General features: G+C 41.8%; 1 protein-coding gene across 2 annotated transcripts in view; it reads left to right on the forward strand.

Annotated features, from left to right (window-relative positions):
- The first annotated feature begins 2656 nt into the window (after window positions 1-2656).
- CASR (calcium sensing receptor) overlaps window positions 2657-14414 on the forward strand; it is a 75440-nt gene continuing 63682 nt past the window's right edge. The window contains exon 1 of one of the 2 annotated variants that reach the window (XM_038154464.1): window positions 2657-2730. The gene's annotated coding sequence lies outside the window, so the exon portion shown is untranslated. The other variant, XM_038154463.1, reaches the window with a different exon arrangement.

Raw genomic sequence — 14414 nt, forward strand, 5'->3', positions numbered from 1 at the left:
TTCCAGCAACTTTTCTCTCCTTTATCCTTATGTTTGATACTCCATCTCAGCCCTTGCCAGCTTTTTCTTCTTTCACAGCTTGTGGTATTTTCGGGAAATATTCAAAGGTAGGCTTGACTTGTAGTTTCAAAGGAAATAAGGTTCAGTTGTTCTGTGTATTCTTTTTCCTTTTGCTTTCACATGTGCCTCTTAAGTAGAAATGATTCTCAGTATTTGTTGGTTTCCTCCTTTCGTGGGCATTGTATCACTGAGCTGCTGATGCTGTTTAGTATTGCATAGAGAAGGAAATAAATAAATATTTGGATTTTACTTGTTATTTTATGCTGTATTTTACATGTTTGTTGTATATGGCAAAGGCAGAGAGAAGCTGAGATGTAAGGACTCCAAAATCAGGTCACTAGTGAAACTGGCTTGGGTCCAGAGTCTCTACTAAAAATGCCAGCTTTATCTGAAAAGGGCAATAGAGTCAAACCCACAATTACTGTCATTAGCACAGGACTCAGAATGTTAGTATTTCCCTGGTGTAAGTAGCTTATTCTTTCTTTCTCCTCCCACCTAATTCAAAATAAAATAAAGCCATGTGAATCAAAATGAAGGATGACACGGGTTTGAAAAGGGCAGCATAGGCAATTCTTCCTCTGTGGTGAGCCGTTTAGGCTATTTCCTTGCTAAGTGAGAGATGTGGGTTCAAATCTGCTTAGAAGTTGAAAGAACTGAGCCTTCTACATCCTGGTTGGGCTCCCCAAAACACTGGGATCTGAGGGTGCCCTGATAAAGCACTTTCTGGTATGATCTGCTCGAACTCTGTAGGTGAGAAGGAGGAAGAAAGTGCTGCACTGGCTTAAATACAAGAGCCCTGAATGGATGTCATCTTGCCAGCTTGCCTTGTGTTGTTGAGTTCTAGAAGACAAAGAGATGTCCAGCAAGATCAAAGACTGTCCCAGTGGGCTTGTCCTGCTGCCTCTTCCTCATCCAATTTTTATTGCTGGAAATATGGTGGAAGAAGCCATCACAATGTGATGAAGTCACAGATAATGGGGAGATACAAACAATATTGAGAGAAATTTAAAAATAAAACTTTCTGTTACATTGTTTTCTATTTTATACAACCATGCATGAAGTAATGGGCCACAACAACCCTTGTGGCATAAATAGCACGGCTGGCTATGTGGGGATAGTGCAACAATGAATACAGCAGTAGCTGATTTACAGATTTTGTGGAAGAAGTTTGGAGTTTGTTATTTTAAAGGTTTTCCTTCATCTTTTTTGTCTCTGCCTCACAACTACATGATTACTTAGAATACCCAACTTCCTGTTTTCCTCAAGTTTCTTCACAAGGGAACAGCCTTTAAAAAAAAAAAGTTCCGTTTCATTGCCATGCTACAGCATGGCCCTGAAGAGCCTGAGAACAAATACTTGGTGTACAAAGAAATCTGTACTGTTTCTTCAAACAAGATTTTATTTTGATTTAGGATGTGAAACATTAACATTTTTGACTGCTGCAGGGAAGTGTTAAGTTTTCTTAGGGCTGTAAATCAAAGTTTGGTACACCATTAGGAGGGAATTCTCTAAATCTGTAGACCTTGTATCTGGAACCATCTCCAGTTAAGTATGATTAAGAATTAAGAAAGCTATTCTTTCCCCTTTGGAATCAGTAATTTTTTATTATTTTTTTTAATCTGAAAAGTATTTGCTGGCATTTTATTATGGTTGCGCAATTATACTGTATTAACTATCAAAAGGATGATCTATTTCTTAAAAAGTTAGTGTAGTGCAGTGGAAATAGGAAAACTAATCATTTAGCAAAATTAGCTGTATCCTAATACATGAAATGCTATTTAAGTACATAAGTGACTTCAGGTCTGTGGGTAATTCTGCAATAATACATAGACTACACATTTGCTAAAGTTAGGTCTCATGGATCTCCTTCAGAAATAAAGGTCTCTATCACCTCTTCAAAGTAAAATTACAACACACTTTAAATACATCCTAAGTGTCATTCTCAGCAATATATTGCAACTCTAACAACATTTTTGCTATTATTATTTGGCAAAGGAAAACTGTATGCTCAGGACAGATCCAAACCTCTAAGGTTGGGCTGGCTGTAGAATGGCACCAGAGTCTGTGTATAGAGCTGCATGCTACTTTTCCTTAAAAAAAAAAAAAAAAAAAAAAAAAAAAAAAAAGGCATTTTATGAGGTTAAGGGTTTTCAAATACAAACTGTATAATGATCCCAAAAGACTGTTGCTCTCAAACGGTGTTGAAAGATTTTTGGACTTGGGAAGCAGTGTAATAATGCAAGTGCTACCATATAATAATGAAAATATTTTGTTCTCTGCATTTCAATTCTTAAGAACCAAATCAACTGGTGGGTATAGCAGATCTGTAGCTGTAAAAATCTGCAAAACCACACCAAAATTTAACTGTACAGACCAAGACGAGGATTTTCATCTTCAAGAAATACAGGTCCCTGGTGTCTACTCTGTGAGCTTCAGGTACCAGGGAACAGCATAAACCGGGAGGTCAGACTTTTTCGTTGAGAGATGGAAGAAGACCCCAGTCTTGAAAAGAAAACTGAGCAAGCAATGATTTATTTTTTTTTTCCCTTCCCCCACAGTAGCGTCCTGCTGCAGGGTTAAGTACCCGTGTGCCAACCTGTCGGGTGCCGCTGCACGGGGAACCGCAGGGTCAGCGCCCCGAAGCCGGGCAGCAGGGAGGCTCACGGAGAGGTATCCGACTTCCCCGCGCCTCCGGGGCGGTACGCGCGGTGCCTGCCCGGCGCCGCCGCTACCTGCGGGGCAGCGCGGGGCGGCGCGGAGCGAGGAGCGCCCGGGCGGGTCCCCGCTGTGGCCGCCGCCGCCCGCCCCGCCTTGCGTGGCCCGTGGGAGAGGGCCCGGGTGCCGGAGGCGGCGGGGAGGGCTGGGACGGGGCCCTGGCCAGGGGTTTCTCTCTCCCCCACCCCCTCCTCCCCTCGCCGCCGGTTCCCGTGAGGCTGCAAGTGCCGCCGCGGCAGCTGGGGGGCCGGCGGGGGATGCTGCTGCCGCCGCCCTGCCCAGCGCCGGAGTGAGGGCAGGAGCTGGTGGCGGCAGGAGCAGCCCCGGCGGCGGGACGAGGTGAGCGGGGCGCGGGGCAGGTGGGTGCGCGCCCGGGATGGGAGCGGGGCCGCGGCGGGCAGCGCTCCCGCCGGGACCAGCCCGCCCGCGCTGGGAGCACCCGGGGGAGCGACGGACGGGGCGCAGCCCGCGGGATCTGACGGGCGGGGAAGGCTGCGCAGCTTCGAGTCTGGCTTTGGGGTGCAGAAACCTGGAGAAGCAGAGCCCCTGGCCAGGCGGGGTGCGGAGCGAGCCGTGGGCGACAGGGGAGCCGGGGGCACTTCAGGCTGAGCCCGGCCGGCCATGCCAGGCGCAGACGTAATTCCACGGAGGGACCCCTCCGCCTCCCCTCCCCAAATCTTGGGCAGGGTGGTTTCTGATACATGTAGGATCAGGCGAAAGGAGAAATTTCCATAGAGCTCTGAGGTGTTTTCTCTGGCTCAAGTTATCTAGGAATAATATTGAGGGGAAGAAGAACAGTAATTCATAACAAAACTTTAAAGAGCAACAAGTTGTTTTACTGAAATCACACGCTCTGGGGAAAAAAAAAATCACTTCACTGATCCTGATAGAAAGTGGCTAATAGCAGTATCTTGAAAACTGGTTTATACCATAATTATGAGTTTCTGAAGCCTTAGCACTATTCAGAACAAATTTCACCATATGTCTGAAGAGAGTTTTTGAGAAGTCCTGAATCTGCCCTTAAAATCTTCATTTTTACTTGTGTAGATAGAGACTATGACAAAATTATTTTCGTATTTGTTTGAAGTGTTTCTCTTTTTACTGCTTTTTTTTCTTTCCTACTTGGAACAGGTGGTCTATTTTGCATGATCCTCCTGCTCCCTCTCAGGCTCTGCCCCCAAAACCACTTCTGTATGTCTTTCTGTGCAGTCATGGTGCAAACTAGATTAACCTTGTTGGACACTCTGGGCTGGATTCAGAGGAGCAGAGGAGGGAGCTGGTAGCCCTTCATCTCCCAGCCATGGCCAGTGCAGTTCTCCTGTTTGGTCATGTATCATGGAGGACAGTGACTTTGCAGGCTTTTCCCGATTTCCCCTTTTGAGTAGCGTCTCTATCACAGTTGGGACTTTTTTGCCTCCTACTCATGTTTCACCCCCCCCGGTGTAAACGCAGAGAGGATGTGCTGGGAGGGACAAGGTCAGGGGAGTATCAGTGAGGCGTTGCTAAGGCTATTTCCCAGGCCCCTGAAAGTGCTTATGCTAATTGTGGAAATTAGAGCCCTTAACTCCTGTACTTGATTTAGTCTGAAGCTGGGCAGTTGGGCACTTTTTTCGCTTACTGCTATATGCTTCTCCCCTCACCACGCTGCAGGACCAAGCTCTCTTTGCAATGGGAAATAGAAGTTTCAGCTCCAAGAACGAAATCTGTTTCTGTGCTCTGTGCATTCACTGGGGTCTGCCCATCAATGCCTGTGTTGTGAAGACCAAATTCTTACATCTTTTCTAGCTGTGAGAGTGGAAAAATTAGTTGGATGATTATTAAGAATATGTTTAATTGATCAGTGGTGATGGCTATTCAGACAAAGTACTATTCCAAAATCCAGTTTGCATTTAATTGATGTAATTGAAGTTGTTGAAATGTAATTGTTTTTAAGGAGGATTGATTATGTCAGGTTAGTTACTAGAAACCATACAAAGCATCCCAAAGTAATTTCTTTTGTTCTAGGGCATGACAAGGCTGATGTTTGGAGACATCTATAAAATTTTTAGGGTGATCCTAACTCTGTGCCCAAGTGTGTGTCAAATCTCATAACAGTATTTGACACCAGACTGTCCTACCCTTAACTTCTCAGAAAGGTTAGTGATGGAGTGGGTGACAGCAGGCAAAATTTCGACATCATTCTCAAAATGTCAACTGACCAATATTGACAGAAAAGGTTGAACCTCTTATGTTAAACTTTATGGCTTAGTGGAAGAACTCAGATCCCAGGTCTGTCATCCTGACACTCTTTCTACCATTCGCAAACCTCAATATTTTTTTGGTATTTGATAAGATTATTAGGATTATCTTCTGTATTACGAGCAAAAATGTCGAGTGAGACAGGGGGACCTTTCCAGTTCATTCTCATTCCATCTGCATGTTGGTTGCAAGCTGTTGCATCTATTGTTGGTTGCAAACAACCTCTTCTGCATAAATTGACAGCCTTTCTCAGTCACTTATTAACTGCAAGAGTGCAGAATTCTTTGTCTGCACTAATTTGTGCCTACGATTTTGAGAACATTATTGACACCAAGTAGACTGAGGGAGGACATTGACAGAGAGTTGGTAGCTTTAGTACCAAAGTCTTATTTGCTCATGTTTCAAGGCTGATTCCATGTAAGCACATTTTTTTGTTGTTGTTCAGCTGAGAAAGTTAGGTGAGATGAACTGCCCAGTTTACAAAACATGACAGATGATAATCTCTTCCTGCCTACATTAAATGATGGTGAAGGCAACACAATCTAGTGACTCAGTCGTAACGACCATTCCAGAGCCTGTTCTGGGCTTGGACACTGACCTCAGACAAACCATTTTCTTTCAGTTTTCCAGTTTGAAAAAAGTGATGATAAGAACTGTACCTCACAGGATAATGTTAGAAATAGCTTGGTTAGAAACAGAGGTTTCTAAAGCACACTGGAATTTCCATGCAAAAAACTTTGCAGTGTGTTATGGTAAGGTTGACATATGAGAACAGGCAAAGCAGAGAGGTTCAAAAGTATCATCTGATCCTTTTTCCCTCCATTTTCAGGACAATTCAACTGACTGTTGTGGTGCATAGGGTTGGTTGACCACTCCTCTGATCAGCAGCCTTCATGTGGTCCTTGTAACTAGAAGCCTTGTGTCTGAAACCAGCTTTACTGATCTAAATCCATTTTGGAGTTGGAGGGAAAACTTTATGCTACTGGACTTTTAATTTTTATTTATTAATAGGTAATTTGGGGCACTTGTGGCTGGCATGTTAACCTGCTGATGCCTCCGTTGCCTGGAATAGAGACTACTTGGTGTTGAATACTTTTCGTGGATGAGATACAGAACACCTGGATGAGTGTCTGATATGGATAAAGCAGTTAGTAACTGCTCAAAGTGATCTTTGATTCTTGAAAAATAATGGTGGGGTAGGAAGTGTTAAACCCCACTGTGACATTGCAGATATAAATATGCAATATTCTCTTGGGCGAAAGTGTGGGTTATTGTGCTGTGTCCTGTTTGGAGAGAGATTTGAACCACTGCTCCTCTGGAGTTGTCAGAATGCAAGTACTTGCAGTAAAGTGGCAAGTATTGGTGGCAGTGCGCGTGTTACTATGACCATTCCAACACAGCGCACAGGGAGTGGGAATCTGCAGTGACACATGCAAAGAGAAGAAAAGGAAGACAGAGAAAAGACAGATGGATGGGGAAGGGAAAAGAGACAGGAGGCAAGGGTGGCAATGACCCTAGCAAAGGGAACATTTTCCAGTAAGCAGTTCTGAATGTGATGTAAAAAATAACAACTGAAAGTTTTATTTTACTACACAGAGCCCAAATTCTTCCTTTGATCTCTGTACAAGCTTCCTTTTGGCATCTGTGGGAGATCAGTGGAGAGTGAGGAGTCTTGAATTTATGATGCAGCCTGTAGCCAGTCATGAAATGGAATTCAGTCCTCTCAAAAAAATTATTACATAGCTGTGAGTCAGCCAGAAGGTACACTCAGGTTCTGAAATAAATAACAAAAGTCAGTCAACACAAAGACATCTCACAACTAAAATAGTAGGTAAGATATGTGAACACTCTGATCGTTGCAGCTAAACTGTTGGCATCTGTTTAAAAAAGTTATCTTGGTGTCCATGGTGGTATCTACAGGAATTCATTGATGGACTTTTTTTTTTCTGTAGTAGTTTGCACAAATACACTACTTTTGAGACTTGTGACAGTATTTAGCATCTAAAACCAGATATTTCATCTTAACAAGTGAGAAACACATTAAGTGACCTCTAATGAGTAAGGATAAATTCACTACAACACTTTCATAAATTATGTAATCAGTTTAGTAATTTTTCCTAATTTGACTTTCTACTTGAAAATAGCAATTGGGAGCTATAAAACATAGAAAACAGATGCACCAACCTGTCAGAGCAAACCAATACACAGGAAATCATTAAACTCAAGACAGTTGATTTCAGGATTTTTTTCAGATAATTAACATGAATAATCAAAACATATATATATATATATATATATATGTCTTCTACTCTATAGAAAGATCACTTTTACTTGAAAGAATTTGACCTTCGATGCTTCTCTTTGCCTGTTGGACTGCTGATATTTCTGGACACTTGATATCTTGAATTAAAACATTGAGAAACTAGAGTTTTGGGAGTCCTTTACATACGTACTATGAGAAGCAGAACATTTAGGAGCAACCCAAAGTAAAATCTAATATTGAAGTGTCACAAAAAATCATTCCTGCTGCAAGCAGCTCTGCTGACTTTCTGCCTTCAGTCAGCAAGTCCTTCTAGCACCACTACACTGTTCAGAGTCTGCTGGGTTTTGCAAGCAATGGGGCTCCTGACCTGATACTTGTCTTCACTTAGGAGAACATGTTACAAACCAGAATAGTGGTCTGCAGTATGCTCTGCAAACATAAAAGAGAACTGGTCCCTGCCAGAGAGTGCTGAAGTTGTCTTAGGCATACTAGGTTAAGGAGATGAAAGACTCTTCATCTTTCAATTTCATGTCATCTCCTCAAGACAGAGCTCAACAGATGTTGTCCTTTCCTCCAAGAAGTACTATCTAACCTGTATTTTCTGCTTTCTGTCCTCTGTGCTTTCTTGTTACCTTGTAGCCCTAATCTTCCTGAAAAGGAGGGCATTCATTCCCCATTCCTGTTTTTCTACCCTCTGGCTCACCCATGGCCTGGCAGCATTAATTAAGCTTTTACTTGTGAAGTTTGTTTAAGATCTGCCTGTGTAAAGGAACATTACTAAAGACAAGCTATTGAATGAATGTAATACTGTGGGGGGATTTCCTCTTGCCCCATTATTTCTGGCTCCTCTACTATCAGCTAGACATGGAAGCATAAGGGTTGGGAGCAGATTGATTGTTCCAGTGAATGCAGCAGATGAGTCTCTCACACTCGTTGTTAGTGTCAAAGTGTCCACCAAACTCAGGAGCTCCATGGAACCATCCACCATGGCTGTGTTCACATGGGCCATTGCACAAAACTCCACAGTGACAAGGGAAAAGGGAGGTTGAGGTCTGGTGGTGATGGAGTTCATCAGTGAATTTACAGATTAGGGACCTGGGTGTCAGTTTTCTTTGCACCCTTTCATCTTCTCAGAAATATTGGTACCTTTAAAATTTTCAGTGAGTACCATTTCACGTGCACAGAGTAGATCTTCTGTAGGTCCTGTGTCACGTCTGCCAGATGCTGCAGTTATCTCTGATATTCTACAAAGCACAGTACAGGCAAATTTAAATGTCTGGACTAGTGCCTCAATAGTAGGTGCCTGTAGCAGGGATTTTTTCCTTATTCCCATCTTCTTTCACCTTTTGCCTCACTGCTGTCTTTGCCACACACAAAGCACATGTTTCTGCTCTGTTCTTTGACACTGCTTGAAACCCTGTTGTGGGAAGCCATGATGGAATGGGTCCACATGTACCACGCTCAGTCTGCTATGGTAGTTGCTTCCAAGATGACCAGTTTAGCTCTATATGTTTTTAAATATTTTGAAGGTGTTATAATTGGTACTCACCAGGACCTTTTGACTAACCCTCTGCAAGCCAGCTGTCCAAGCCCTGCAACAAAGATCCAGTTTTCAGATCTCTCTGAGAACATGTTTTATATTTAGCCTTTGAGGAGAAATTTAACTAAGCTATATCCAGTCAACACCATGCAGTATGTTCTACACCAGATGCCATTCTTTCTATATGAGTGCTCTGTAAGTATTTTGAATTGTAGGGGTGGTTCCTTTCAGGAACTTTATGTTGGAAAGACAACAATCTGCTCAAAGGACAACTAATCTATGCCACATATAAATCTCACAGATATTTTATGCCTTCTGTATAGCCATATATTTTGTAAGACTGTCATATTCTTGCACAAATTATAAAATGTCATACCCTGCTGATGAATTTCCTCCATTTAGTGGCCTTCAGTATGGGAAAAACACATAGATTTATAAACCAAGCTGTAATACTAAATCTTCTGCTGCCTGTATTTATTATTTCAGGGAACCTGCCTATAGTCTTTATCTCACCTTAGGGAGGCAACTGTGATTGTCCTGGTTCATGTATTAGAGATTGAAGGGGCTGGATCCTGTTAGTGAGTGAAAAACTGAGTATAAAATCTGGTTTCTAAACAACAGAAATAGGTTCCACTTTTTGTGCCACCATGCCTTTTCCGTACATTACGCCTTATGATATCCTTGTCTAAAGCATTGTAATGAGGTTACAAACGTAAATATCATCAGTGATGTGTGAATATATATATATATATATATATATATATATATATATATGTGAATAAACATGAATTCTTCATAACATTTAGACTTCTGTCTTCAACAAACACATTGATAGCATATTGTGCTTCTTTTACTTCCCAGGATAGTCATGGGTTGAGTAATTTCAGCAGCTAGCTAGGGCACAATTACTGCTGCTTTAGTTTCTTAGTAAGCAGTGTTTACATAGTTAATGGTCTCTGATGTCTCATGTCCATTTTCATACCAAAGCCTTCGAAAGCGTCAGTCAATCAGAAAGCAGAGCTTAATCTTAAACAGGCCTTTACCCTCCCTCCTCCACAAATAGAGCACATGTTTTGAATACTGTGCCTGGAAGCTTTCAGCTGAAAGATTTGAGCAGTGTCTCTCCATGAAGTGGTGCAGGATGCAGTGTCAGTGTACTGGCTTGCAGAGATGAGATCCCCATCCTCCAGGCTTAAGTAGCAGCTGGATGACACTTCTGGGGGTGGAAAATTCTTTGTGCCTAAAGAGGGTGATGAGTATCTCAAGAACTTTCGAGGACCTGACCTTTAGCTCCTCAGTGTTAGTAACTGCAACCTCTTCTTATTCTGGAGCTTCTCCAACACTTGCTCCATTTGTTTTACTCAAGCACTCAAGTTTTGGTTCACAGCCATGAAAGGCAGAGGTGTTTAGTTTAAGTTGAAAACTGAGGTTCAAATGAAACCACTTGGTGTCTGATCACTGAAGTCACAGATACATTCTTGCTGAGATGGTGCTCTGACCATGGGTACATCAGGAGCTCTGTGGCTGGAATCTGACACAGGCATGATCAATCAACATATGTTGGCTATAGCCAGAATGAAGTAGATTAAGTATTTGGTAGTTGTTTTGCTTTAGTTATTTTCATTCCTTCCATAGAATCGATTTCAGTTTTCAGTTGGTAAACGGAGGCATTTTATGAAGGACAAAAAAAAAAAAATTGGACACTTAATGGAAAGGAACTCAGTACAATCAGAAATATCCATACATTCTGGTCGTTGTCATAGGTGAATAATATGGAGAGAAGTGCAGTGGTTTGCTGTGCTGTTGGACTTCCTGAGTGCAGTGACAGAGCTGAAGGTGTGAGTGTAGGAGCCTGGATGCAGCCATTTTCCCCTACTTGTCAAACTGCAAGTGCTCTAGCTGAAGTGGGACATGTCTGATGTTTTATCATCAGCACCACAGCTGGCAGCACAGTGCAGAGAGTGAGAGAGTGCTGCAGGGTTAGCACTGAAACCGGCAGCAGTGAGAGGGTCTGGAGCACATGGGGAGACCTGACAAGAGGCTCCAGTGGGGTAGGAATTGAGGCAGGCAGAGAGCTGGCACTGTGCCAGAGTGCACAGTGCTAGCTTACAGACCTGCCTAAGGGAAATGTGGGAAGAAGATCATCCCTCTTGGAGTGAACAGGATCAACAAGGTGAAACAAGGGTCTGTGAGGCTGAGTGGTCCCCATTTGTTATTTGTATGAGGACGAGATACTTTCCCTATATAATGCCTGTTTTATTTCTCCCCTAATAACTAATTTCTCGCATTGTACATCAAAAGGTATTTGTACAAATAAGACTTGTTGCCTGTTACTGACACTGAGGTATAGCACTTTATTTTCCTTGATTATAGGTAAAGACTATTAGCTAGTTATAGCTGCAGATGATCATATTTCTAAGAACCTTTAGGTTGGTGACAGTGCCTGGCAGATGAAACTGAAAATACCAATGAAATCCTGTGAGAAGAGACCATTGACAAAGATTATTATAGAGGAACAGATTATTTTAATGCCTCTATATCAAAACAATGTAAATTGCTTACTCTGAAATTTCTTATTTTTGCTGAAAGTTTTAGAGTTTTACCAAAGTGTCTTTCCTACAAGCAATGCCCTGACATTGTTCATATTTGCAGTTTTTAAAGTGAAAATCTTATTCCGGGAGGGGATTTGTAGCAGTCTCATTTTCTTACTCAATACGTCTTTAGTGGTGTTTATCAGTGAAATAGCTGCAGTTACTAAAGTCTAAAACAAATCTTGGTGCTGTAATTTCTATTAACATTGCAAAACTGGCAGAGCTGACACAACAATTTGTATCCTCTCTCTTTGTGTACCTTGCCCAAAGAATTACTGACGTGTAACGGAGAATTGTTGACGGTTGTGCCAACAACCTGGGGGATGCAGAAGACTGTATGTGACACCAAGGGTGCAGTTTGTCCTCACAGTTTCCTGTTGCTGTTAGCAATTTGCAAACTGGCAGGTAGGTTTGGAGGGATGTCCATTAAAAACAATAACCTCTTGTAAATTATAAGAAGTACATTTGCACGCAACACATGTGGACTATTAAGATTTTGTTATTATAGGCACTTTGAAACAACCTTACATTATATGGCCCTGTTTGAAAGGTCTCTTGTAGTAAATCAAAACACATTGAAATAGCTGTCTCAGAAATACAAAAGGTTGACATGAAATAGTTTTAAGCATACAATTCCAGACAGTAAAAATGTTGACAACAACTTGGCATCCAGATATTGTGTTTCATCCAAAGATCTGAAAGAACTTTTAAAAATGTCTAATTGCAGTGTAACGAGTTCCCATTTTGTATCAAGGAATATTAAAGTAGAAAAAATGCAGAACTATAATTTTCAGGTTCAGATTTCTACTGTTGGATGCTTACGTTCATATTCATGTCCTTGATCTAAATATAGGTTTAGATGGCAACTTGCATTCAATTTTGAAAAATTATCTGATTTCCGGGCCCAGAGATTGAAAGGAGGAAATTTTGATAAACATATGAAACATGCAAAAGCCTGAATATTTTGTTCCTCACTGGGATTCATCCTTTCTTCTTCTTTTCTTTTTTTCTTTTTTCTTCTTTTTTTTATTATTATTTGTCTCTGTCTTTTTAGACAGTAATTGCCAGTTAATGTATCTCTGTGATGCTCATACTAATATTACACCATCTTCTTCAGAAGCAAAGCAGTAAAAATTATTCAGGTATCTAATAACCTTACAACTAGGACGGAAAGAGAGTCCATACTTCTTAGTTTATCATGTAATGCAGCAGTGCTGCTGTGTACTTAACAATGCTCATGTCCTTCCTAGGTTAAGTATTTTAGATGAGCAAGAGCTCACATCCTGTTGGGAAAAGGGATTATGAGACCTTTATCTCAATTAAGAGAACATGATTTCACCAAAAGAGCTGGCAGTAGGGTTAGATAACTATGGCTCTCATCTTTTTCTTTCAGTGCTATGGGCTGATAGAAATTGAACACAGTGACCTATGGGATCATAGAATGATTTGGGTTTGAAGAAGGCATAAAGATCATTCCATTCCAACCTCCCTGCCATGGACAGGGGCACCTTCCATCAGATCAGGTTTCTCAGAGTCCCATCCAGCCTGGCCTCAAACACTTCCGGTGATGAGGCATCCACAGCTTTTCTGGGAAACCTGTCCCACTGTCTCACCACCCTCACAGGAAAGAATTTTTCCTTAATATCAATCTAAATCTCTTTCAGTTTAAGACCATCACCTCTCATATGGTCGCTACATCCCCTTGTGAAAAGTCCCTCTCCAGCTGTCTTGTAGCCCTTATTTTACTAGAAGGCTGCCATATGGTGTCCCTCAGATTTCTCTTTTCCAGGCTTATGTCAGAGGCCCCAGAGCTGGATGCAGCACTCCAGGTGGGGTCTCATGAAAGTGGAGTAGAGAGAGAGAATGACCTTCCTTGACCTGGTGGCCAGCCAGGAAGTGGTTGGTTTTCTGGACTGGAAGTGCACATTGCTGGGTCACGTCAGTCTTTCCATCCACCAACACCCCAAGGCTTCCTTGAGCTGCTCTCAGTTGCCTTGCCCGTACTCTCTGCCTGTCTTGCCTGTATACTTAGCCCAGTTTAATTTAAAGTTCCTGTAAGTTAATATTATGCCATTGTTTCATCCAAAAGTTCACAGAGGAGACTTTTTCAGTTGAGCTGTTTCTAAAATCCAAAGACCTATTGCCTTGGTACCAGCCAGCTCACTTAATGTTTCTTGTGCCTCGGGAAAACACCTGTGACAATTAAAGTTCACCTTCTCTCTGTGGTCCTCGGTCATCAAATACCCTGCTGGAACCACAGGCAAGTGGGTGATAGGCAGAGCAGTCCTGTAGATGTGCTGTGGCATGCAGGGCTAGGGCTGGCCTCTTTCTGTTTTACTTGATTTGGGCAATTGCAAGGATGGCATAAAGCTATTTTTGTTTCACCTTTGCTGGTCTTATGCCAAGAACAGCTTGGAGAGCTTTGGCATGACTTGTACAGAATGATTACTTCTGTGTAATTGTTTGCTGCAGGACAAAGTCTCTTCTCAGTCAACTGTTTAAACTATGGGTGGTCACAGATGCTTAGATTCATTGCCTTCTGCTGTCTTTAATTTTTATTAATAAAGCAATAAAATCCTTATCTGCATGGATTGTGTAAATTGTAAAGAGGAAAAAATAAACCTCTCTCCCAAGTTTCTTTTGTTTGTAAAGCCCTCTGCAGGCCTGACATCTGTTTAACATTGTGTATGTTTACTGTACAACTTAAGTGGTTAAGAGTAATAATTACATTTAAAAATATACAGATGTCCTCATTCCGAACAAAATTCATTACTATATCAGATTGCAAACCTTATCCCAATTCTTACTCACTATACCTCTGTTTTTCCTAAATGCCTAAAGAAAGAGGATCTTGTGGCTCCTCTGCAGATTGATAACTGAGCTGTCCTTCTTACACTATCCTCTTGGACCATTTCTTCAGAAGTATTCTGCGTGTTCCAAGACTCTACATCAATACATATAAAACTACAGTAACAGCTGCTTGACATGATGTTATTCTAGGAATACT

The sequence above is a fragment of the Motacilla alba genome, chromosome 1, assembly GCF_015832195.1.
Source record: "Motacilla alba alba isolate MOTALB_02 chromosome 1, Motacilla_alba_V1.0_pri, whole genome shotgun sequence".
NCBI lineage: Eukaryota > Metazoa > Chordata > Aves > Passeriformes > Motacillidae > Motacilla > Motacilla alba.